The 24,310-nt window shown below is 34.7% G+C and overlaps 1 protein-coding gene and 2 long non-coding RNA genes across 3 annotated transcripts in view; 1 reads left to right on the forward strand and 2 right to left on the reverse strand.

The window, feature by feature from the left end:
- Positions 1–24,310, reverse strand: part of LOC149794352 (protein turtle homolog A-like) — a 271,353-nt gene that overhangs the window by 86,284 nt on the left and 160,759 nt on the right. The window lies entirely within an intron of this gene.
- LOC149794353 (uncharacterized) lies at positions 1,163–4,669 on the reverse strand. Its single transcript, XR_016423018.1, has 3 exons — positions 4,323–4,669; positions 3,544–3,638; positions 1,163–1,631 (listed from the first exon to the last, which is right to left on the reverse strand). It is a non-coding gene; the product is annotated as an uncharacterized LOC149794353 (long non-coding RNA).
- On the forward strand, positions 4,842–7,715 carry LOC149794354 (uncharacterized). Its single transcript, XR_016423019.1, has 3 exons — positions 4,842–5,088; positions 5,773–5,869; positions 6,728–7,715. It is a non-coding gene; the product is annotated as an uncharacterized LOC149794354 (long non-coding RNA).

Genomic DNA, 24,310 nt, shown 5'->3' on the forward strand with positions numbered 1-24,310 from the left:
GTTGTACAGTGCTATCATAGTCATTCAAACACAGACTTTTGTTTTTTTAAGTGATCAGTACAAACACAACATACTCCTATTGTTACAAATATTTATCTGTATGGAATTTCATATCATACAACATCTTATTTTAACCCGGTGGGATTGGGTATGATATATTTTAATTTTATATTGTGTATTGTCTGTTTGTATTTTATGCATATTACATTCAACACACTCTTTATTAATATAATTACACATGTGTAAGTATGTTTAAAACGTTTACAACCCGGCTGTAGAATGTCCATCATATTCCATGAAAAACGATGGAAAACGCTGGAAAATTCTAGCATGGAAAACGCTGGAGTATTTGGACTAATATTCCAGCCTATGTCCAGGGTAGGCTGGAAAACCCTGAACAATTCTTGCATGGAAAACGCTGGACAATTCTAGCATGGAAAACGCTGGAGTATTTGGACTAATATTCCAGCCTATGTCCAGGGTAGGCTGGAAAACCCTGGACAATTCTTGCATGGAAAATGCTGGAAAATTCTAGCATGGAAAACGCTGGAGTATTTGGACTAATATTCCAGCCTATGTCCAGGGTAGGCTGGAAAACCCTGGACAATTCTAGCATGGAAAACGCTGGAAAATTCTAGCATGGAAAACGCTGGAGTATTTGGACTAATATTCCAGCCTATGTCCAGGATAGGCTGGAAAACCCTGGACAATTCTAGCATGGAAAACGCTGGAAAATTCTAGCATGGAAAACGCTGGAGTATTTGGACTAATATTCCAGCCTCTGTCCAGGGCAGGCTGGAAAACCCTGGACAATTCTAGCATGGAAAACGCTGGAAAATTCTAGCATGGAAAACGCTGGAGTATTTGGACTATATTCCAGGCTATGTCCAGGGTAGGCTGGAAAACCCTGGACAATTCTAGCATGGAAAACGATGGAAAACCCTGGACAATTCTAGCATGGAAAATGATGGAGCATTTGGACTAATATTCCAGTCTTTATCCAGGGTAGGCTGGAAAACCCTGGACAACACTAAAATTTAGCTGAAAATTGTTGAAATATTTTATGAAAACGAGATTTTTAACAGTGATGCAACTTTTATTTGATGATAATTTAAAAAGAACATGATCCAAATTACCCCAACCAACTCCTTGTATTGACTGTGATGTTTAGTAACTTTTAAACAAGGAAACAAAAATTAAAAACTATACTTGTCACTGGTAGCTTAATAGGGTGTGCACTAGTATTCAGAAGACAACATGGCTTAAGTTGTCATAAATGTCGCTACACTTCTATTGGTGCGTCATAAAATCCAGATTACTGGCTCCTTAACATCATCCGAGTTTCTAAAAATATGTTCTCTTACTCTAGTTATAGTTTGAATTTATTCTAAAGCAATCTTAACAACAAAATAACAGAAATTCACGTTAATTTCTATCTCAATTTTAATTTAAAAAATGTAAAATATTTTTTTTTACACGTGTTGTTTCATAGTTCATTCACCACATTTCTTATTTTTCTGTTGTCACCACTGGAGTCTGTGGAAGTGATGGTACTCTTGATGGTTTAACCAGATTGCAAAGCTTCTGCCTCGCCATCACCTCCCCAATGTTATACTTCTCCTTGATGATTTCTGAAATACAAATCATTGTATATTAAAGAATAGAATCAAGCAAGATTTCAAATTTATTTCAATCCCATATATATATATATATATATATATAGAGAGAGAGAGAGAGAGAGAGAATGAGAGTTATGCCCGAAACATATCATGCAATTACAGTACTTTTACAATCCCTGAGGTTGGTAATTGTAATGAGGCACTTGGCTTGATGACTAACTTAATAGGCTTAAAAACCTGTGGTTTCCATCACAAATTAAACTGGCTACCTAACTGCTCCTGTGGCCTAAGCCTAAGTAGTTAGAGCGCCTGCTACGGGTGTGAGAGGTCACGGTTTTAAACCCTTAACCGAATCATACCAAAGACTTATTAAAAAAATGGTACTATTCGCTGCCTCGCCTGGTGCTCAGCATTAACCCTTTACCTCATGCAAGCGTCTTTTGACGACTCTACTCCATTCACATGGAAGCGCCTTTTGACGCCTGCTATAAACATCAGCCATTTTAAGCCGGTTTTCATAGCGCCACCTTTGGGGAAAACCCCCATTTAGATACTACATTCAATTCTGTGAATGACAATCACATCAGATCACGTGGTCACTGTTTATGTTCTGGTCGATATCTGCTATTTAAAGTAACTGGGTCATAATCTCCACTCTCCAAAATGGAGGTCACGGATTTCATTCAGTACTTACGAAGTTTTCACGATTAGAATCACAACTAAGAAAGATTCAATAACTTAGGTAAAGGCTCTGATATTGATGCAGGCAGCAATTAGTTTTCATAAATTATCAAACTCAGATGACTTAGTGATGTAGATGAAGACGACAAATTGTAAATTTCAAGTATGAGAAATGGCAGCTACGATTGGTCATGCGGCCTCACTGACATGACAGTGAATGAGTCCTCTCAAGGTTTTAAAACACGTAAAAAATTCTTCAGTGAAAAATAATTACGCAGCTATAACAATCAGACTTTTAATCTTAAATTTTTCCACACATAATAGATGTGTACCAAAAATGTAAAATGGTTACAATTGCTGTTTAACATAAAATACACTACATTGCTTAACAGTTAACAGGCAGGCCTATGCGTATGGAGTCGAATAGGTAACAGGTGCTCTACTTAAAGCATGCTGCACTTTGTAATTATGCTCTATAAGGTAAACGGTTAAGAGGTTAGTGTTAGTACTGGTCAACCTGGTGTCAAGATAATGTGAATGGGTGGGAGACATTATGCTACATGTCTGTGGCATGATATCCCAGTGCTAGACATCACTATAAATTGCCACACTGCAGACATCGTAGTGATGTGACTAAATATTTGTTAAAGCTACGTTACTAAACATCTGAATCATGCACACACAAACTGGCTACCATATACATGCAGTTGTGATTATACCATTTAAACTGAAAGTAGATTTATATTGTCCATTTGAATATTGCCTGTCTACACTATAATGTTTCAAGTAGTAGTTGTGTATATGTTTAAATTTCATAATAATGTTCCAGCCTTAGTTCATAAAATTTTTTTTTTACAATTTGGCATATATTTTGTCATAGGTTAACAAAGTTTAAAAAGCATGGTTAATAATTTAAAATATACCATAAATTATTTGAATTCTGGACTGGTCTTGGAGAGGTGGCCTTGTGTGTACTTATTATTGGCTCTTGCCCCAGTTAGCGTCTTGCCAATATATTCACCAGAGCTGTACAGCATTCTGAATATTTATTTAGCAGCTTTGTTAAAATCCAAAATTTCACATATTTCTGCCTCATGCTGGGTGTGAAAAAAAATTTAATCCAAATTTTCACCATGATGATTCATATGCACTAAGTTTCTGATATATTTACTTATCTACATACACAACTCCAGGTTACAGCTAATGTTCTAGACATTTGAATTTGAAACAAATGTGGTATTACCTCTTGCTTGCTTAATTCAAATTAAAAGATCGAAGAATTTCAATGAAGCTGTCGCCATCAAGTTGTTTACATAACTGTGCCTTGCAACTTTTTTTCTGAAATTAAAGGACACAAACTAAACAAGTATTTTTGGTGAGGAAAATTGATAATCATTTCCAACAGTTTACAACTGTACATTCTCATTAATTACACAATAAGTTACTATTAAATATTACTGAAATGGCTGAATATAAATTGGATAGACACAAGCCATAATCTGAACTGAAAATTAATTGGAAAAGGGATCTACCGGTATATTTCCTAGTCAGTCTAAAATTAATTAAAACAATTATAATTTATTGCTACAAATAGCACATTGTCTGGAAAATAATAACGAAAATGTAAAAAATACAAATACCAGTCAGATCATTAATTATATCAAGGGTGAATAAAATTTAAAATGAAATTTACAATTTGGAAATGTATATTCGCAAGGCCGGCACGTACCAACTTTTTGAAAGACGGCCATGAGATGGCTGGTCATTGTGCATTAGGATAAGTAACAAATGTTGCCAATTATGTAAACAAAGCTTAAAACATAACACATACCTTTCAACATCCTTACAAGTTTGACGTTTAATTTGTCAGTCTTCAAACAGCATAAAAAAAAAGAAATTGTTCCATAGGATATATTTCGTAATAGCTTTCCGTAAATTTACGTCACGCGAAGTCTTTCGCAGCTAAGGTACGTGGCGGCCGTGCAAATAATTTTGCTACATTTGGACTGAGTAATGACTTACCTGCAATTTTCGCAATAATACACTCATGGTATCCCTTGAATCCACGACAAACTGCCGTCACTTTCTCTCCCGTGCGATATTCCTTCATTTCTTTTCGTGGCGAGTGTACATCAGCCATACAGATTATGCCTCCCTGAATGGGACGATTTTTCACCCATATAATCAGGGATATTTCTGGTTCAGTGGTCATCTTAAAATCCTGGGATATTTTATATTGTATAATTTCAATGACACTCCAATCGAAAATTGCGCCTAAATTCTAGACTGGTTATCCAAAGTGTTTTACGGTGCCCAATTTGGAACCAAAATTTACAGAAAGGGTTTTATTTTTTCTTTTTTTTTTTTCTTTTTACAGAAAATTTGGTTCTAACGCATGAAATCGAAATATGCCGGCTTTTTCAATGTAGTAACTGGTTAAAAAAAAAATAAGTTCATAATTTTATATCCCATCATAGTCAGCTTCCTCAACCATCATCATACGGAACAACCTCGGCTATTTCTGCGTGACAAAAACGTGACTCCGATACATGAAGGTGAATACTTGACAGAAAAATCAGACATTTTGTTCTCTTTTGATTTATGATTTATCTAAAGAGTTAATATGTATACATCGGATACCAACGCCGTGATCTGGATATGTTGGGGAATGATTGGTTTACAGTAAAGTGGTTTTAGAAGACAAAGTTTACGACCAAGAGGCAATATCGTGTCGAGGTGTGGAACACAAATGGAAAGACAACACAAATTGGACACCCAAATATTATAGGTGAGTATGAAATAAACGGAGTCTCGACTTTATCTCGTTTGCCCAAGTATAAACTGACTATATGATTAACCGCCCAACACTATATATGTATGGCTGGTAATTAAATTGTAAGCAAGTATTTCAGTAAATGTGAAAAGATATACAAGGTCAAAAACAAGTTTTCTTTTGCACCAGTTTTAAAATTAGAGTAGATATTTTTGTTTTTCAATATATATATATATATATATATATATATATATATATATATATATATATATATATATATATATATATAACTTAACTTTCAAAGCAACCTAATTTGTGCAATTTTATTTTAACAGCCATAACCTTGTAATTGTCAGTCTTGGAAATGTTAACTCCAGTGATACTGTACATGTAAGCCCAAACAGGGACTGCTCTGGTATTATGATAAAGTTGTGAATTTCTTGAGTATTTGTAGATCTAGTCCAAAAAGATCTTTAGGTTACTGCTAAATTTTCAGACTGTTACATATATAAGTAAAATCATAACTTAAGTAACTTAAGTCCTGGAAAAAGAAATTTTGAAAAAATTTCACATGAATCTTAGCAAGATTAAAATGTACACAAGTTTTACCATGAAGATGATTTTTGAATGATATGATAATGTTTTAATCAGTCTGACTGTACAGTCTGTAAATGTTTTAATGCTGTTTGTGTATTACAGGTACTGGCGTTCAGGACAAAATATATAAGCAGTTTGAAGTTAATTCCACAAAGTCCATTCCTAAAAGTACCATGTACTGGAGGAAGAGAAAACAATGGTAATTCCAGGAGTAATAGAGAGTTTTTTTACAATTTAAATAATGTATGCAGCTGTCTCCCACAACATTGTTTATTTGTGTGAAGATAAGCATTATTCTTTATACATTTGTTCTTACCTAGTACATTCACAGCTTAACGTGGCTCATATCTTAAACACAGTTTCATTACCATATCAATAATTTAAGGAATAAATAAATTTCACTATACAACACTAAGTGGAATTTTCAGAGTTCAACAAAATCTGAGTATATGGTGAAATCATTCAGTATTTACAGACAGAATATTCAATGTACGTGTTTGAACAGAACATTCACTCTGTATGGGTTATCCAACACACCATACACAATATATGCACAATGTACACCATATTTAACCAAATCAGCCAATTACAGAAATTCCAGGAAATATTTGATCAGTATTGATTCTTGCAGAACAAGATATAATAATTTATTGTTATGCATTGTCATGCTTCAGTTTTTAATTATTCAAAATGTTAAATATAATTTTTACTTTCATTTTTCTTATAATGCCCCAAAACGTTATGAAACTCAAGTTGTTTTTCTGCAAACATCACATAAATTTATGAAGTGCATGTTGTATCACATGTACTTTGTATGATTGAGTATATTATTGTGTATCAATTACTTGTCATTTACATGCATTCATTGTGTATCATGTTTGCATTACCCATGTTTAAATGATGCATGCATTAACATTGGATTTGTTGAACTAAACTACTGTAACAGTGTAATATTAACTGTACATATTCAATTCCCACAACAAAACAATAATGTTTGAATGTTAAGATTTTAATATGAATTATACATGTTCACTAAAATTTGTATTTCTCATTACAGTGTTGTTGATCTAGGTGAATCCAGTTCTGTTGGTCTTGGATATTATGAAATTGGTGACTGTACGTAATACTAACTCTTCAAATATAATGAGAATATCAACAGATGAACCAACTAGATATGGTGACAGTGACATGAGTTTTTCATCTGACTCAGAAGAAAGTATAGAGTTTTAATCAAGTTCAGACGATGAACAATATCATGAGGTGAATGAAGCAACTCAGTCTTACCCATCCCATGTCACAGATCCCCCACTTCATGTCATAGCCCCATAACAAGATATATATTGTAGTGAAATCACAAAGTCTGAACATGTTATTGTCCTTGAGGCTTTGCCAACAAGACATAATTTGTCAGATGCTAAATATGTGACTTTTTGGACTTAATTCAGTTGCATCTTCCTTCAGCAAACACAGGATTGACAATTGTCAAAGATTTGAAGGAAAAATGTGAATTCAGTAAGGAGTATCTCAAATACAATTTTTATTGTGAGATCTGCGAAAAAATTGTACTCCGATAAAGAAGAATGTGTGAAACTTGGGGCTGTACAGGTGTACAAAACTAATAATTATGAGCAAACATCTCTTTGGAATGAAGTTGGCTCTGACAAGAAAGAAGACTTCCTTTCGTCATCAAAAATAGGATTGAGTGTCTTCGAGAACCTATTATTGTTGTTGAAATTGGAAATGCCATTTATGGTACTGTTCTCCCCAATCATCATGAAAAGGACTAAAATGGCTCTCACTATTGCACAGCAGAATTTCATACTTATACACTGTAGTGTCAAGCTCATGTGGTGAACAGATTTGGACATATTTATGATTTTATATGCACCAGATATTTTCTGGTCAGGATTTAACTAATTTTTCAGGATATCTTTTCATACATGTATAGTTTGTGTTACACCAACATTTTTGTATAGTGATGTTCTTTTGATAATGAACATTTAATTACATATGTGGTACATACAATAAATGATGTACTACTTCAACACTTGTGTTTTTTTTTTTAAAGCAGGGGTCAAGTGTGTGTGTGTGTATGGTTTAGTTTGTTTATTTGACTTGTGTCCTCTATTTCTCAGTATATATTTATCATAAGTTTGAAATAATAGTTTAGTTTCAAGTTCAAAAATCTGTGTTACAGCGCAGTTTAGTCATGATTGCTCTTTCTTTAGGTAATTAAAAATAATTCTTAGTACCAATCTTGAAATTGACTAAGTTCTTTTCCAGGGTTTTCCATGCTGAAATTTATCCAAAAAATTCTAAGTCCAAACTGTCCATCCTTTTCCAGGGTTTTCCATGCTGAAATTTATCCAGAAAATTCTAAGTCTAAACTGTCCATGCTTTTCCAGGGTTTTCCATGCTGAAAAAAATTCAGAGTCCAAAATGTCCATCATTTTCCAGGGTTTTCCATGCTGAAAAAAATCAAAGTCCAAAATGTCCATCGTTTTCCAGGGTTTTCCATGCTGAAAAATTTCAAAGTCCAAAATGTCCAGCATTTTCCAGGCATGTCCAGCATTTTCCATGCACAGTGTCCAGGGTTTCCATGCTAAATTCTGCAGAATATTTCATGTTTCCATCGTTTTCCAGGGTTTTCCATGTTTTTCCATCGTATTCCATGCTTTTCCAGAGTATACGATGGAAAAAGTACAGCCGGGAAGGAGTACTTAAATGTATAAAGGCCCCAAGGTAGATTAGTTCTGTAACTGAGTTTAAACTTCTCTAAATAAAGTCATTATTAATACATATAGAGCTGAGGCAAGCTATGTGTGCAAGCAATGCACTTGCACAGGAGTCATTTCCAGAGTGTTGCCAAATTAGAGGGAAACAAAAACCAGACAAGAGAACTAATACCTTTGTTTTTTCTTCATGCAAAAATCTTTTTTTTCTCTCTGTAAATTCACTGTTGTTACAAGTTTCTGTTTGAATACTAATTGTTGGGTGGGTGGGGGTTAATGCTTTGCACAGGGTACTGTGTTGCCTCATGCTGGCTCTGTGTAATATATCTCACATCTTCCCACAAGCTGATAGATATCAAGTATACTATCACTACAGGAGCATAAGTCCCAGCTTATCTGATCCATTTCTGTCATAAAATCAGCATTTCCAGTTAAGGGAATAGAAAAAATTTAAACATGAATGTTTATTTCTTTACTTTTCAACACAATTGATCTTTTCACATCAATTAACTGAAATTATTCTCAGTTGCTTGATTCAAACTTCATAAGTCTCTGCCAACATAGTGCTTGAATAAAACACATAGACCTAATTTATTTATGTTTCTTAACTTGAGACTAATTAGTTCATAATATTGTCAAAGTCTGCTTTGAAAGTTTATAACTTCCGATATTTTCTGTTAGCTGGCTAAAACTGCATTTTTCAGCATTCTGCTACAATTACATAACATGACATTACATTTTACATTTAGAATATAGGTAAGTCTATCCAATAAATTGTATTTTTACTGGATTTTAAAGTCATTTAGAGGGTAAAGAGAACCTAGTCTTTTGGTCAGATCATGCTGAGTGGTTTTGAGAAGTAATTTAAATATGTTTCCAATTGTAGTAATGGTGGCCATACTTGATGGCCGATCAACTGAACAATTTGAAAGAGCTTGATGTCAGGATGGTTTCATCAAATTTGGTCAAATTGTGTTGAATGTTTTTGAGGAACTGTTGTTTACCAGCATATGTTGTTGTTCTTTGTTTTTAATTAACAGTTGCCATATTTGAGAGCAGACTGGTAAAATTTTTAATATTTGAAAGAGCTTAATGCAAGGAGTCTTTCAAAATTTGGTCAAATTATGTTCAGTTGTAAAGAATTCAGTTGACATTATTTTTTTCCTTCCATTTTTTAAATATTTATATTGGTGGCCATATTTGACATCAGATTGGAATCATTTGAAGAAATTTGAAAGAACATCATGCCAGGATGCTATCAAATTCTGTTGACCTGTTTATTTTATATAAAAAGGAGATGTAATCAACAACTCTGAACAGAAGATGCACAATAAAGGGGCATATCATAAGCACACTTGGCCTTATGAGATAAAAATAGCTAAAAGCCATGATGAGTACAGGTTGTAAACTTATCAACTGATACAAAGATGCTACAATGAATATCTAAATTAAAGCTAGGAAAAAGCACACATTCCACTTTCAGTTTCTCTGGTTATCAATGAGCTGAAAATCTGTTTTCTTTTTTCTTTTTTTTCTTCCTGCAATTCACTTCAAGTTTTCTGTATCATTACTTCAGCTTCTTCATTGCATTCTCTTTTTTTCACATCAATTCAGTACAGGGTGCATTATTCAAGGATGGCAGTCACAAATGGCTCACTGCCAAAATGTCAACATTATTCGTCAGATACCATACTATCCTGATGGAATTAGAGATTTAACACATTAACCCCTGGTGACGAGTTTACGTGGCAGGAGGTAGTAGCCTACTGCCATGCTCTGTAGCGTCATGGTCATGCAAGATACACTAAAGTGGGTGGTATTATAGAAAGGTAGACAGATGTAGCTCTACAATGATACCAAATAATCTGGAAGTTCTAGTTGCACTACAAAATTCAAAGGGAAAAACCTTAATTTTTTGACCCAATTTTTTTCCACTCAAAATTCGCCCATGGTACGAATCCGATTTTGTGTTCGGATTTTAGACTTTTTGGTCTCAGATCTAAGGCAGACTGGTATGAACTGCAAACAGATAGATGAACCTTTGCGAAAGTAGGATAAGATGAGCATTTGGAATAAAGAGTGGTCTCGATATGAAAATAATGGGTCTGTTAAGCATAGAAAAAAAAGAAGAAAAAAAAAAGAACTCCAATTTTTATCCTTCTGCTCATGAGCAAGCCAAATAGCCACTGAAAAACGATGTTTCTAACACAACTAGGCATTATGTTACTGGAAATTGATTTTTTAGGATTTATTCAGAAATAGCTTTCAAAATGTGTTTCCTACTCGAATTTCAGGCGAAAACGACAAAAACCTCCAGGGGTTAATGTGTTAAGCAAAAATATTTACAGAGAAACTCCCAATCTACGTTTTCCTCTCATGTGTTATTGTTCATTTAAATGGCTGTGTGTGTCATATAAGCTTCTAAATCACATTTCTCTAATCACATCATTATTGGAAGGTATCCATGACTTCTAAGAATAATCAGCATATCAAAAGAAATCCTTCATGAAAATAATTCCTTTGATGGAAAATGAGCAGAGATCCTAACTTTACTTGGCAGTCTTAAAATATTGATGGATTAATTAAAAAATTTAAAAAGGCGATCACATGAAAATAAACAATGTCACAAGTCAATTGAAAATGGGAGCCACAGTTGATCAGTTGTCAGAGTATTGGAAACATAATCGATGGGTCAAAGGTTCAATACTTGCCCAGGACAGATGCCATAGTGTATCCATTGAAGAGGCATTTAGCTGCCATTTCCTAAGCATAATGTAACTGATAATGTGGGTTTTTTCTTAAAAAAATTAAAGGACCTGTCTACTGAATATATCTAACCTATTGGGGTAATAACTGGGAGGATAACACTATTGATGTAATGGGTGAGTGTATAGCACTGTATTGTGGTACTGAGGGGGGTAATATTATATTGTTATAAGTGGGGTGGGTGAGGGAAAGCAAGTTATTATGATAATGGGTCATGGGGTATAGTACTGTATTGTGATAATAGGTGGGGTGGGTGTGGGGTGATATCACTGTATTGTGATAATGTGTGAGGGGGATAGCACTGTACTGTGGTAACCTAAGCTAAGAGGAGACAGACTTCCTTCTTAATATCTTTGTCTGCAACACCAATTACGTGTTTTTAGTTGTAAAACATATTACTATCTTTTCCATAATGTCTTCATTACAAGGGCTTTAGTAATGATTCGTTCATAATGCATATGCCTAATTCACTTTATTGATATCTTTCCTGACCAATGATCAAATGCTTAACTGCAATGCTTAAAGGATCTGAATCGATACGAGTACAGATTAGATTCTATGCAGCCATATGTGTACTTAGGGACATAAATTTACACATTTTAATTTGCTGAGATTATATACAGCCATTATTACTCTATTCTAATGACACATCATCCCATATTGTAATTTGCACGAATTACTAGTATATACAAGCATATTATTTAATTTATAATGATACAACATCCCATACTAGAATTTGTACAGATTGAATATAGTCATATTATTCTATTCATAATGACACAACATCCCATATTAGAATTTGTACAGATTATATACAGTCATTTATACCGCCACATTATTCTTTTCATAATGACACAACATCCCCTATTAAAATTTGTACAGATTATATACAGTCATTTATACCGCCACATTATTCTATTCATAATGACACAACATCCCCTATTAAAATTTGTACAGATTATATACAGTCATTTATACCACCAAATTATTCTATTCATAATGACACAACATCCCCTATTAAAATTTGTACAGATTATATACAGTCATTTATACCGCCACATTATTCTATTCATAATGACATAACATCCCCTATTAAAATTCATGCACATTATATACAGCCTTATTATTCTATTTAATGTCTATACTGTACACTAAAACAGAGGGTGAATCTATTTTGCCAATTTTATTTATCTAAATGACTCAGAAAAATATGTTAGAAAATGGGTGCAAAAGTGTGTAGTTAGATTTTCTTATCACTGTATGTCTTTTTTCCTTCAAAATTTTTTAGTTTTACAACAATGACACTAGTTTTTGGTACTGCAAAAAAATCTTTCCAACACAACAGAAATGTACTTTCTTGGGGTGATAAAACTAATTTTAATTATGCAATATTTACCTGTCGCTATTGCTAAGCTAATCTATTTTCATGCCGAAAATATACCATCTGTATGATGTGGATACATCCTTGCAGAGTCAAGAAAAAGTCAGTATCACCCTTTGACCTTTTGCACACCACTCTGTTGCATGGTCATGTGCAGAAGGTCAATGTACCTATATGTCATCTTTTCACATATGACAATTACGCAAGATATCAGAGCAGGGTGAGAGGAGGGCATTTGGCAATAGTTAAAGAAAAGTAAGTATTGCATAATTAAAATTAGTTTTACCTCCCAAAAAAATACATTTTAAATGCAGCAATTACTTATCCTGTCATTATTGCTTAGCTAAATTTGTCAGTAAGGTGGGTAGGCTGATGTCAAACTGATCAAAAACAGGGAAATTAAATGTACTCACAATAGAAGAAGTACACTTCTATAGAATGTTGGTGCCTCTGGGTAACATGGTGTGCCATTACAATGGGACCTGGAGAAACAAAATGCCTACACCCTGTTGTGTGTAATGAGTAACATGGTGTGCCATCACAATGGGACCTGGAGAAACAAAATGCCTACACCCTGTTGTGTCTAACAAGTAACATGGTGTGCCATCACAATGGGACCTGGAGAATCAAAATGCCTACACCCTGTTGTGTCTAATGAGTAACATGGTGTGCCATAACAATGGGACCTAGAGAAACAAAATGCCTACACTCTGTTGTGTCAAATGAGTAACATGGTGTGCCATAACAATGGGACCTGGAGAAACAAAATGCCTACACCCTGTTGTGTCTAATGAGTAATATGGTGTGCCATAACAATGGGACCTGGAGAAACAAAATGCCTACACCCTGCTGTGTCTATTGAGCGGAGGTAAAAGGACGATAAGGGATTATGGAAGAACCAAAAAGCTGCTTTCATAATATCCTCCAGAGAGGAGTGATTAAATTAGACCCATGAGGGAGCAACAGCTCGAACCTCCTGGGCTTTAAGTTTCATAAAGGTGAGGTCTCAATTCGTGAGAGACTCAAAGGCTTGTTTGACTGTAATGACAATCGACCAGAAGACAGTTACAGCTGAAATGTCTAGGCAGTCCTTAATAGGGAGAAAGACATTTCCTACCCTTTCTTTTTGCTTTGGAGGCATTAAGATTGACACCAAGAGTATGCATGGGGCATAAAAGTCTATCTTGATCATCCCCTGCCCATAAACTGACCCTGAAATTTCTATGGGTAATGGGATAATAATGATAACAATAATAATAATAATAATGCTTTGTATATAAAGGGTGACTCATTAGTCAAGGACTATTCTCCCTTGAGGCCCTCTTAAGGAAAGTATAACAATGCACATTATATGAAGATAGCAATAATTACTGTTTATTTTAACATGTTTAGTATTAAAATAATAAATTCCATTATCTATTAGAAACACATACATGCTCATGATATCTCTTTTTAAATACTCTAATATTTTCAGCAGATTTTACATATAGTAGAAGATTGTTCCAAAGAACTGTACCAGAGTATTGGAAGCTCTTTTTAAATTGTTCTGTTCTTGGTTATGGTACTAGAAGGTTTCCATGTGATATTGATCTCAACTGGTATAATGTTGAAAAAGGCCTGAATAAGTCCTGAAGATCCTGTGGTGCAGTTCCATGTAGACATTTATATAAAATAACTGCCTTGTGAAAATCTATCCTGTCATATATTGTGAACCAACTGAGTTCTGTAAATAATGCTTTTGAGGGATGATCAATCGATGCATCTAAAATTACATGTGCTGCTCGTTTCTGAAGTTTATAAATCCTGTCAAGCTCAGATGTAGCACAATTTCCCCATACATCTGAACAATAATCCATTGTTGGAAGAATATATGACTTGTATTATAGATTGCAGTTTCCATAGGTAAATATTTCTTGATTCTGCTGAGTAGGGCAATTTTGGATGACAGCGTTTTATAAAGCTTATCAATTTGGTCAGTCCTACAAGCCTTTCATGTTTGACATTTTCTAATGGATGATTATTTATTGCAAGAGATAGTTTTGGGTTCCCTGACTTGTGTACTTTTGTGATGTCCCCATACTCATATATTTTGTTTTACCTTCATTAATTACCATCCTATTTTGTTGTGCCCAGTTCTCGACTCTAATAAGGTTTGAGTTCAGTCTTAGTTGGAGTAATTTCAGTATCAGAACTAAATGTATACAAGGTTGCATCGTCTGCAAACAAATCTGTATTTGTGGATTCATTATTTAATGGTATATCATTGATATAGATAAGGAAGAGGAGAGAGGGCCTAAAACTGAGCCTTGAGGGACCCCTGAATGATTAAGACAGCCCAAGTCAATGGGCAAGGTATGAATATTTTTACTTCTTCATCTCGCTGAGGCAAAGGTGACAAGGAACAGTTTTGAGTGTGAGATCCAAAAAGGTAGCTTATAATAATAATAATAATAGTAAAGACTTTATTTAGAGAAGGTAACTCAATTAGTTACAGAACTAATCTACGTTGAGGCCTTCTATCTGTTATGTACAATATATACAGTATATACAACATGATGTGAAGAGTCTGGCTTGACACTAAATAATTAAGTAATTTTAAAATTCAAAGTATCAAGCCTGGAACACATTCACAGGCATCAGTGAAAACATAAACATAAATAAAACATAAAATATAATCCTGCATTGAAAAATTCAGCTATGAAAATAATGTAAAATTACAGAAAAGCAGGCGGCATTTTTGTACTACAACCGTTCAATTTTCTAAAGATTTCATCTATTTAAGACATTGATTGTGAAAAGATGAAATGCTAGGAGCCTGCCTTATGTCACTGGGAATGTTGTTCCATACCAGTGGACCAGTATATTGAAAACTTTTTTTAAACAATTCCTTCTTTGGCCTTGGTATAATGTAATTTTTTCTTCTTATTGACCTTAAATTTGGAGTGCCATCAGCATCTCTTTGGTGAAAGATATTGCTTAGATAGACAGGAATGTCTTTTCTGGATACTTTATACATCAATTTGGCCTTTCTAAGAAATATTCTTTCATGTATTGTTAAAACCTTTATATTGTTCATTGCATCCTGAAAATTGTCTATACTTTGATCTAGAATTAAATGGAATGCCCTCTTTTGGAGTCTTAAAAGTGTCGTTATGTTTGAATTAGAAATATTACCCCAAATTACATTACAGTAGTCCAGATATGGCTGAATATAACTTTTATAAAAGATGACCCTATACTGAAGAGGAATGTATGTTTTGATTTTCCTCAGTAGCCAAAGATAAGAGTTAACCTTTTTTGAAATATGTATAATGTGAATCGACCAAGTAAGATTGTTATCCATGAATACACCAAGAATTCTATCTTGAGAGGTCATATTGAGGCTCACATTGTCAAAAAGAACCTGGAGTTTGTTGCTATCTAGACTTGCTCGTTTTTGTTGTGTTGTAACTAGTAGGGCTTTCGTTTTCTCTGTATTTATGATCATACTGTTTTCCTTGCGCCATACTTGAAGTCTGTTGAGAACATCTTGTAAGTTATTTTCAAGTACTGTTTTGGTTTAACCAATCTCAGACAGTGTAGTATCATCTGCATAAAGGTCAGTGGAAGAAATTGAAGTTCCAATCTTAAGAGGTAAATCGTTGATAAATAGTATGAATAACAAAGGCCCAAGGATAGAGCCTTGTGGTACTCCACAATTAATATTTTTATTTTCAGAAAGTTGACCATTTAAAGATACTTTTTGCACTCTATCGGTTAAGTAAGAAGTAAACCAGTTTAGGGACTTTTCACTGCATTGATAGATTTTTAGTTTTTCAAGCAAAATTTCATGGTCTACAACGTCGAAAACTTTACGAAAATCAACCATAATAGTGCCTACCATTTCTCCTTGATCTAATGCTTTCAGCCATTTATCAATCAAAGATACAAGTGCAGTTTCACAGGAGTGATTCTGGCGAAAGCTGGACTGATTATCGTGAATAAATCATAAGTGTTTAAATAGTTGAGAAAAGAATCATGTACATGTTTTTCTAGTAATCTGCAGAGACAAGGAAAGAAAGATATGGGTCTGTATTTATTTACATCATCTTTTGTTCCTGCTTTATGCAATGGTATAACCTTGGCAGTTTTCCATGTTTGTGGAAATTTATTAGACCTAATACTTTCATTGTAAATGAAAGCTATACTCTCTACAATTGCAGGTGCAGCTACCTTAAGTAGCTTTGGTCCGATCATATCAAGTCCTGTAGCTTTACAATCATCCATTTTTTTAATATATTTCAACACAAATTCGGGACTCATTTCAGGAATTTCAAACTTTATATTGTTTGGTAGTTTTTCAGCACAAAAATGTTTGAGTTCCAGATGATCAGATGAAGTTGTGGGTTCTTTAAGTTTCACTCATTGGTTCATAAGGTGCTTTGGTTAAAGACCAGAAAACAAAGGAAAGATTCTATCTGGGCACATGGGAAGACAGGTCTCTGAAGCTCTAAAAGCTTTATGAGATAGGCAAGATATGGATTTGAAGTGATGTCAGTGCTGTGCAAGAATTTAGGTGTACTGGAGATGGCAGCTCAATAGCCTTTGATAGTGGACACTGAATATCTTTTGGTCTCAAAAAGGAACAAAAGGAAATCAGCAATGGAAGTTACAGAAGGGCAGATACAATGAATGTGTTTCCTACTGCACCAATCACATAAGATTCTCCACATGGCATCATAAACTTGGATGTAGAAGCAATCCTGGCTTGAATGATGCAATGGTGACTCTGTCCAAAAACTTGTTCTGGCAGGGAGATTGTTTGAGATGAGCCAGGCATGAAGGTGGAAAATGTCTAGGCTGTTGTGAAGAAGGGATTCCCGATGTTGTGACAGGAGATCCCTCCTGTGTGGTAGAGACTTGGGTCAATCTATCAAAAGGTCTAGGAGATCGATGAACCATGGCTGTTGGGGCCACAATGGGGCAATGAGAATGATCTTAGCAATGGAAATTCAGACTCATTGCAGAACTTATGCTAGCAGTTGTCAAGGTGGGAAGGCATAATCTAATAGGCAATCCCACTGGGAGCTGAATGCATTGACTGCCCATGCTTTCTGATCCGGGACAGGAGACACGTAAAGGGGAAGTTTGTTGTTGAGCTTGGTTGCAAACAGGTCCACTAAAGGTCTTCCCCAATGGGAAAACAGGGACTCTATCACTGAGTGGTGAAGAGATAATTCTGTGAGGAAGGCTCGGTCTGTTCTTGACAGGCTGTCCATGAATACGTAGCAGAGAAAAGTTCTACATATGAGGCTACAGTTACAAATAACCGGTTTTTCTGTTACATGGCTTCAATTGTTTTGATGGGAATGTATGCCCAGGATCCTGAAGAAATACCCACTTTGGCCACATCAGCATCCAAAGGAGGAGGTTTAATAGACCACTTTGGGCAATGTTCCCGGTAGCTTGAAGAAGAGATAATGGGTCTCAACATAGAGGGAGGAAAAGAAAACCCTATAATAGTTACGCCTACCCATCATAACAATTGATGCCATGTGTGAAGTGGCAAATTTTATGTCGATCTAACAAGAATACATTAGCTGAGACCAGACAACCATTAATTAGATTTATGGAGACAGGCGCGTATCATATCGCCATACTACCGTGTACAGTAATGTCCTTTAGAGGGAGAATTTCGTTCCTAATTAAACATTTGTTTATACAGCAGCCAGGCGGACAATTTAGGACAAGGAAAACTTCATTTTCATGGTAAAGTTGTCACAATTGAGAGAACGCAGAAACTCTGTTACTGAAACTACCAGGATCAAGTTGACCCTGACTTTGGCGCCTCTGGAAAAAGGAGGCAGAGATATTTGATTCTGATTGGTACGTTAAATGAGAGGGCATGTTCCAACACAAAATTTCATAGGTTTTAATATCACCCGCATCGAATTTTAATCAGTCTAAGCTTTTCCTACAAGTGGAAACCCCAAAAGGTTATGACTCCGGGAATTTGCAAGAAATTCTCGTTAAAAGGGAACTGTTGTCCAAAAAGGGGACGATTGTTGAAAGGAACTGACGAACTAATTTACCAATTAGAGGGAGGAACATTGAAAGCAAAGGTAGTGTGACAATTCCATGTAATTTGTTGATGCCATATATAATGCTTTGCTGCAGTTATTTAATTGTATCTGCATGAATCTTTTTCCTATATTCATGTAATAATTTGCTTTATGAAGTATAACTGTGTTGAGTTTATGCATAGGAAGTTGTACACTAATCTTCTTTAGATAAGTTTGACGAATTGTTTGAATTTGTTGTCATGTTTGCATAAGAATTATGTTCTAAGAATTTAATGCATTATATTAGTTAATATGATTACAAGAATCCGTGTGAATTCGCCGAATTTAGAAGATTTCACGTATGATTATGAATAAGTGTGTACTGATGGAAATGATCTAGTAATTGATTGATGTGATGTATCCTATTTATTCGCTGTGTAAATTGAGGCTGGCTCAGAACCCCAGGCCTCGCGTATGTGTTAATGTGTAAGGTCAAGGCGTAACGAATTAGCCATTTGACTAACTAGGGTCATTAACTCATTCAGCCCCAGACCCGTTATCAGTATCAGTGCTGCTATGCCCCAGCAGCGCTAAGCTGTGTCTAGCTGCGTGTGCCCCAGAGTTTTTTACCTGTTTGAAAAATTTTGTAAACATCGTGCACATGCATTCACTCTTACCTTAATTTCTCTGCTTATATCCAATTAAAATCCAAGAAAGTTTCACCATTTATTGCAAATGAATTTGTCTACACAGTGATGTATTTTTTTCCCTATTTGTCCAAGTCTTTCACGACTTATTTATACAGAATTTACAAAATTATGTGCAATGTTTATCCGCAAGAACTCGATCATCATCGCTGTCAGCATCCTCATCTTCGGACGATTCAATCTCAGAAACTTCTATGTCCGAATCGAAATCTCACAAAATATCCAACTGCCGAACATATCTTTCCTCAGCTTGCGCAGTATTTTCAAGATCAAACCCGAGAAACTCCTCATTTTTGCTCTCATCAAAAATCACTCTTACGTCCGCCATCATTTACGATTTTTCATGACCAGAACACGTGTAGTTAAACCGCTTTCAAAACAGGAGCCCTTAGCTTCTGAACAATTCAAATTTCCACAAATGAAAGTAAAATCATTTCTGATTGTTTTAATAGTTGTTAGTTCTTGGAATAAACCCATTTCTAACCAATCAGAGACGTTGAATCTAACACACATTCATCACGCTTGGAGACGGGATCGGCCATTGAATGCAGTAAAAAAATCATGACTACAGGCGGGATCGGCCATTGAATGCAGAAACCGGATCACGCCTACAGACGGGGTCAGGGCTTAAAGGGTTAAAGGACATGTGGAGTCGATTGATAGCCTTAGCGTCTGTTTAGCACTGATAGTGAAATCTGATAACGAGGGAGAATAATGAAGAATTAACCGTTTCATAAATAACGGGAAATTTAGGTTGTCTCTATTTATATTTATCTAAAAGGGAGAAAATAGCTCCAGAGACGTATGGGACGAATGAGGGATGTTATTCTGAGACCTATACGGAGAAGCATAGAGAAGAGTGCAGTGAGACATATAATCCTGTGACGCAACCCTCCGACGTATTAATTTCTGAAGAAGTATTTTGAGAATATCCTGAGACGGGTGGTAGAAAGTATCATCCTGAGATCCAAGGGTCTGAACAGCAACAGAGGAAGCAAAAATAGACTGAGGACGAGCAGGTTATGAAATCGTACAAGACGTTGACCTTGATTGTCCACTCGATCCTATGATGAACTAAATCTATCAGTAACAGATCGGCTATCTTATTTAGATCTATTTGCGTTTTCTTTGTATTTCAATGAAAGTTAAATTTCTAAAAGCAGAGTACATTCCTGATGTAATGAATTTTCACAGTGTTTGTATGTAATTGATTAAATTGTTTGTTTACATGTACGGGGGCTCGTGTTGGTTTGTTCTATATACCTGCTCAGATCTCTATCTATTCCACCTGTAAGTTTCACCACTTATATTTATATTTACTCGAACCGGGCAATAACATCGAGGGCGGTCAACCCCTAGATAACGAAAACCAAATACGGAGGGACATTCACTCCCCCCGTGTAACACCATGGAACAGAAAAAACGGTCATTTTAACTAAAACCCTGTCATTGTTCCTAGAACATAGGGACTTACCCATACCATTAAGTTAATATTTTAAGGAAAAGTGTCTACTAACATGAGGTATCTTCCAAATTCCCACAAAGAATGAGGTCCTAAGGGGGAAAACAAAAGGCTACAATACAGTTTTAGAAACGAACCTACTAGACACTGGAAGAAAACACATCACAAATGGTGAAATGGCTTTTTTGTTTTTTGTTGTTTTTTTAAAATTATTGGTGTTGTCCCTTGTTGTTGCAAAACTTGACTTGCACACAAATAAAAAAAAGGATGGAAATTTTCGCTGAAGTATTTCCTTATTTATTGAAAGAAACAAGATATTCCAGTTCAGATGATTCGTTTATTGAGGTAACATGCAAATATATGAATGTCAACTCGAGTGTTGTACAAAGTTATTACTATTTTATCAAGTTGAAAATAAAAATGGAGGAAACAATGTCCTCAGCATTGGAGTGGGGCCTGTTATTGTTACTAGAACATAGGGACTTAAGTTACTATTTGATATTAATATAATTGTCAGATCATGTAGGATAGGATTTGGGATATCTATAATCAATGCTAAACTCTCAATACTCCTTTATCAAATGCTTTTTTTACAAATGCTTTTTTTACAAGGTCACAAAGTCAGTACTAACACTAAAACTTATAAATGAATGAATAGCACAAAGAACTGATGACTGTTGGGAGACCTGACCTCCTATTATATTATAAATCAATTAACTTTAAAAGACCTTTATATACAGGAATGGCAAAGGCAATTGTCGTTAACCTTATCATTCAAGGAAAATAATTTCCATTGTTTAAAAGAAGATCTGTATATGGAAAACTACTTATTACTGTTACCTAGCAATCAAATAAAAAATGAAAAATACCATTATTTACCTAGGAATCAGTATTTCATAACCATTGATAAAGTTCAGGACTTCCAATCACAGACTCCCCAATGAAACTGGTCATTGGGACAATACACCATTTGAAGAACGAAAGTGTAATCACTGTGATAAAAATGAAAAATACCATTATTTGTTAATTTGTCCTGAATATCATAAAGAAAGGGGTATATTTCTGAAACTATTCTATTACTGCAAACCTTCCTTTTGAAAGTTACAAACTTTATCTGCCACCAATAATTGCAAAATTCTCTAAAATCTTGCAAATTTTTTTAATGTAATAATGAAAACATAAACTTTGTGCTATCTGTGTAAGTGTAAATTATCATCCTACACAATAATATAATATTTTTCTCCTACACATCTTTTTCTTACTCCAGAAGAGTCACTATATTTTACCGTAACGATGTTATGTACCCAGATGATCTCACATTAAGTCCAAATGTTTGCATTGTAAATGTTGACCTATGATGTGATTTGTATCTCAATATGTTAGCGAAGTCACCTTACAATATTGTAGCAGTTGTGATGATGTCATATGCCACCTAGCATCTATACTCACTCATAAGAGAAATCCAATTGCAATGTACACAGACCAAGATCTGCTAGTGCATAATGCACTGGCAGATCTGGGTCTGCACAGTTTTGTTAGGAGTAATCAGTAGAACAAACAACATAGACCTTGATCTGCAGGACATAATTTTTTCAGGTCAAGCTCTACCCTTTGTAGTACAGAAACAACAGGCACTGTAAGTAAAGGTCCATTTACAGTAATTAGCTTTAAACTTCTGCTGATGACATTAGAGACAGTGCCTCTAATTAGCAACAGTACCTTGTGTATAGTTGTACAGAAAGGTGTTTTTATGCTTAAATTTGGATAACATCTGCCTGGCCTCTACACCTAAATCACAAATATTTCACATTTATACATTGTTGTTGAAAGTGAGTGTAATCATATATGTAGTAAACAAATCTTCTAGACAATTCGTTATTGAGAAATTAATTAATGGTTCATTTTAACATAGGAAGCACAGATTTCTACACCAAAAGCAGTCAAGACAGAGACATGATATCAGGATGTTTTTTGTGAAGTCTTCTATCACAGGACAGAAATGTTTATCAGCAGAAATTAAAAATTGGAATTTAATTAAGTACAGGGTGATAATTATATATGTAGCCTAAAAATTTGTTTGCTCTTCCTGTTAACATCCCATTTTGCCTATACATTACATGAAGCTACAACACACACATAATGGCACAACTTTGCACATTATTATTTGCCATATTATTCCAATTAGTGTGTACATAATGGCACAACTTCTCACTGTAATATGTACAGATAATAGCGATACATGCATTTTATTCTATTTTGTGTGCATGACACAACTTCTCATACTGTAATTTTTACAAACTATATACATCTGTATTTTTCTGTTTAGTGTATGCATAATGTTATGTATATCTATTTTGTGTGCCTGAACCTTGTCCATGATTGAGGATAGCGTATTAATGCATACCCGCTTTTTGTCATGTTTGTAATCATAAAGAGGTTGTATAACTGATGTTCAACTTCAAGATCTAGTTCTTCTTTAGACCCACATCCTGGAAATTGTGTCATGTCTTAGATTTTTATAGAAGATTCTGATAAATAGAATTATTTCATTCTGTCTCAAGAATTATTTGCTATTGTGTTCAAATATAATTTGCAAGGAATTATTTATTTGACCCTCCACTTCACATATCAAAAGCTAACTCTCTTTCAGACCTGTCAACCCTAACAAGATCAACTCAGTAAAGGCAGATGATTTTTTTTCTCCATAAGTTTGCCCAGATTTCAGTAATGTGTAACAAAATATCATTTACTGCTATTGTTAAGATGGAAAACGTGTACATAAAAGTACACCTTATTTACCTCAAGTACAGTTGCATAAACTTCAGTTCCAAACCCTTATAATGCAGCTCAATGGCTTGTTGCTATCTTTCAATTCATTTTCATTTCACATTATGATGGCAGTCGTACCTCCCGCCATATGACATACTCAAATCTACATGTGATGTCTAGCTAACCTAATTGTGTCACTTCCTGCTTTTATTCAGAACAATATGAATATTGTGTTTTATTCTTTTGTACTGATAATCAGACATTTTTTAAGAGGTTATTTTTTCCTTTCGTCTTTAGCATGTATCAGTAGCTGGATGCCACTTTCAAAATATTCTATAATCAAAAATTGATCAAACAGATGCGTCACATTGAAAAAATTCCAGTTTAAAGCATCTGAGGCACTATAGCAAAGTCTGTCTGGTTCTCCAATTCCACTAAATCTAATATAAAACCCTGATCCAAATTAAACACAGACAAGCATATTATCCAAATTTTACCGCAACAATCATATTTCCATAGTTTTTCCTTGTATTCTATAAGTTCGTATTGTAGAGGTCATTTTCATAAGACTTAGGACAAAATCGTAAGGGTTGGCAGGTTTGCTTTTATCTGTGCCTCTCACATGGCGTTCCTAGTTTTGCTCCCCAGGATAAAAACTACATAAACAGGAAGGCAACGTCATCTTGCAGAAATTATACTCTTGCGTTGCTTGAAGAGCCTCAAAATAATGTAATCATTTTGTAAGATTATAAATTTCTGTTGATCTATGAAGGGCACATTAA

The sequence above is a fragment of the Sinohyriopsis cumingii genome, chromosome 8, assembly GCF_028554795.1.
Source record: "Sinohyriopsis cumingii isolate HCF-2022 chromosome 8, ASM2855479v2, whole genome shotgun sequence".
Classification (NCBI taxonomy): Eukaryota; Metazoa; Mollusca; class Bivalvia; order Unionida; family Unionidae; genus Sinohyriopsis; species Sinohyriopsis cumingii.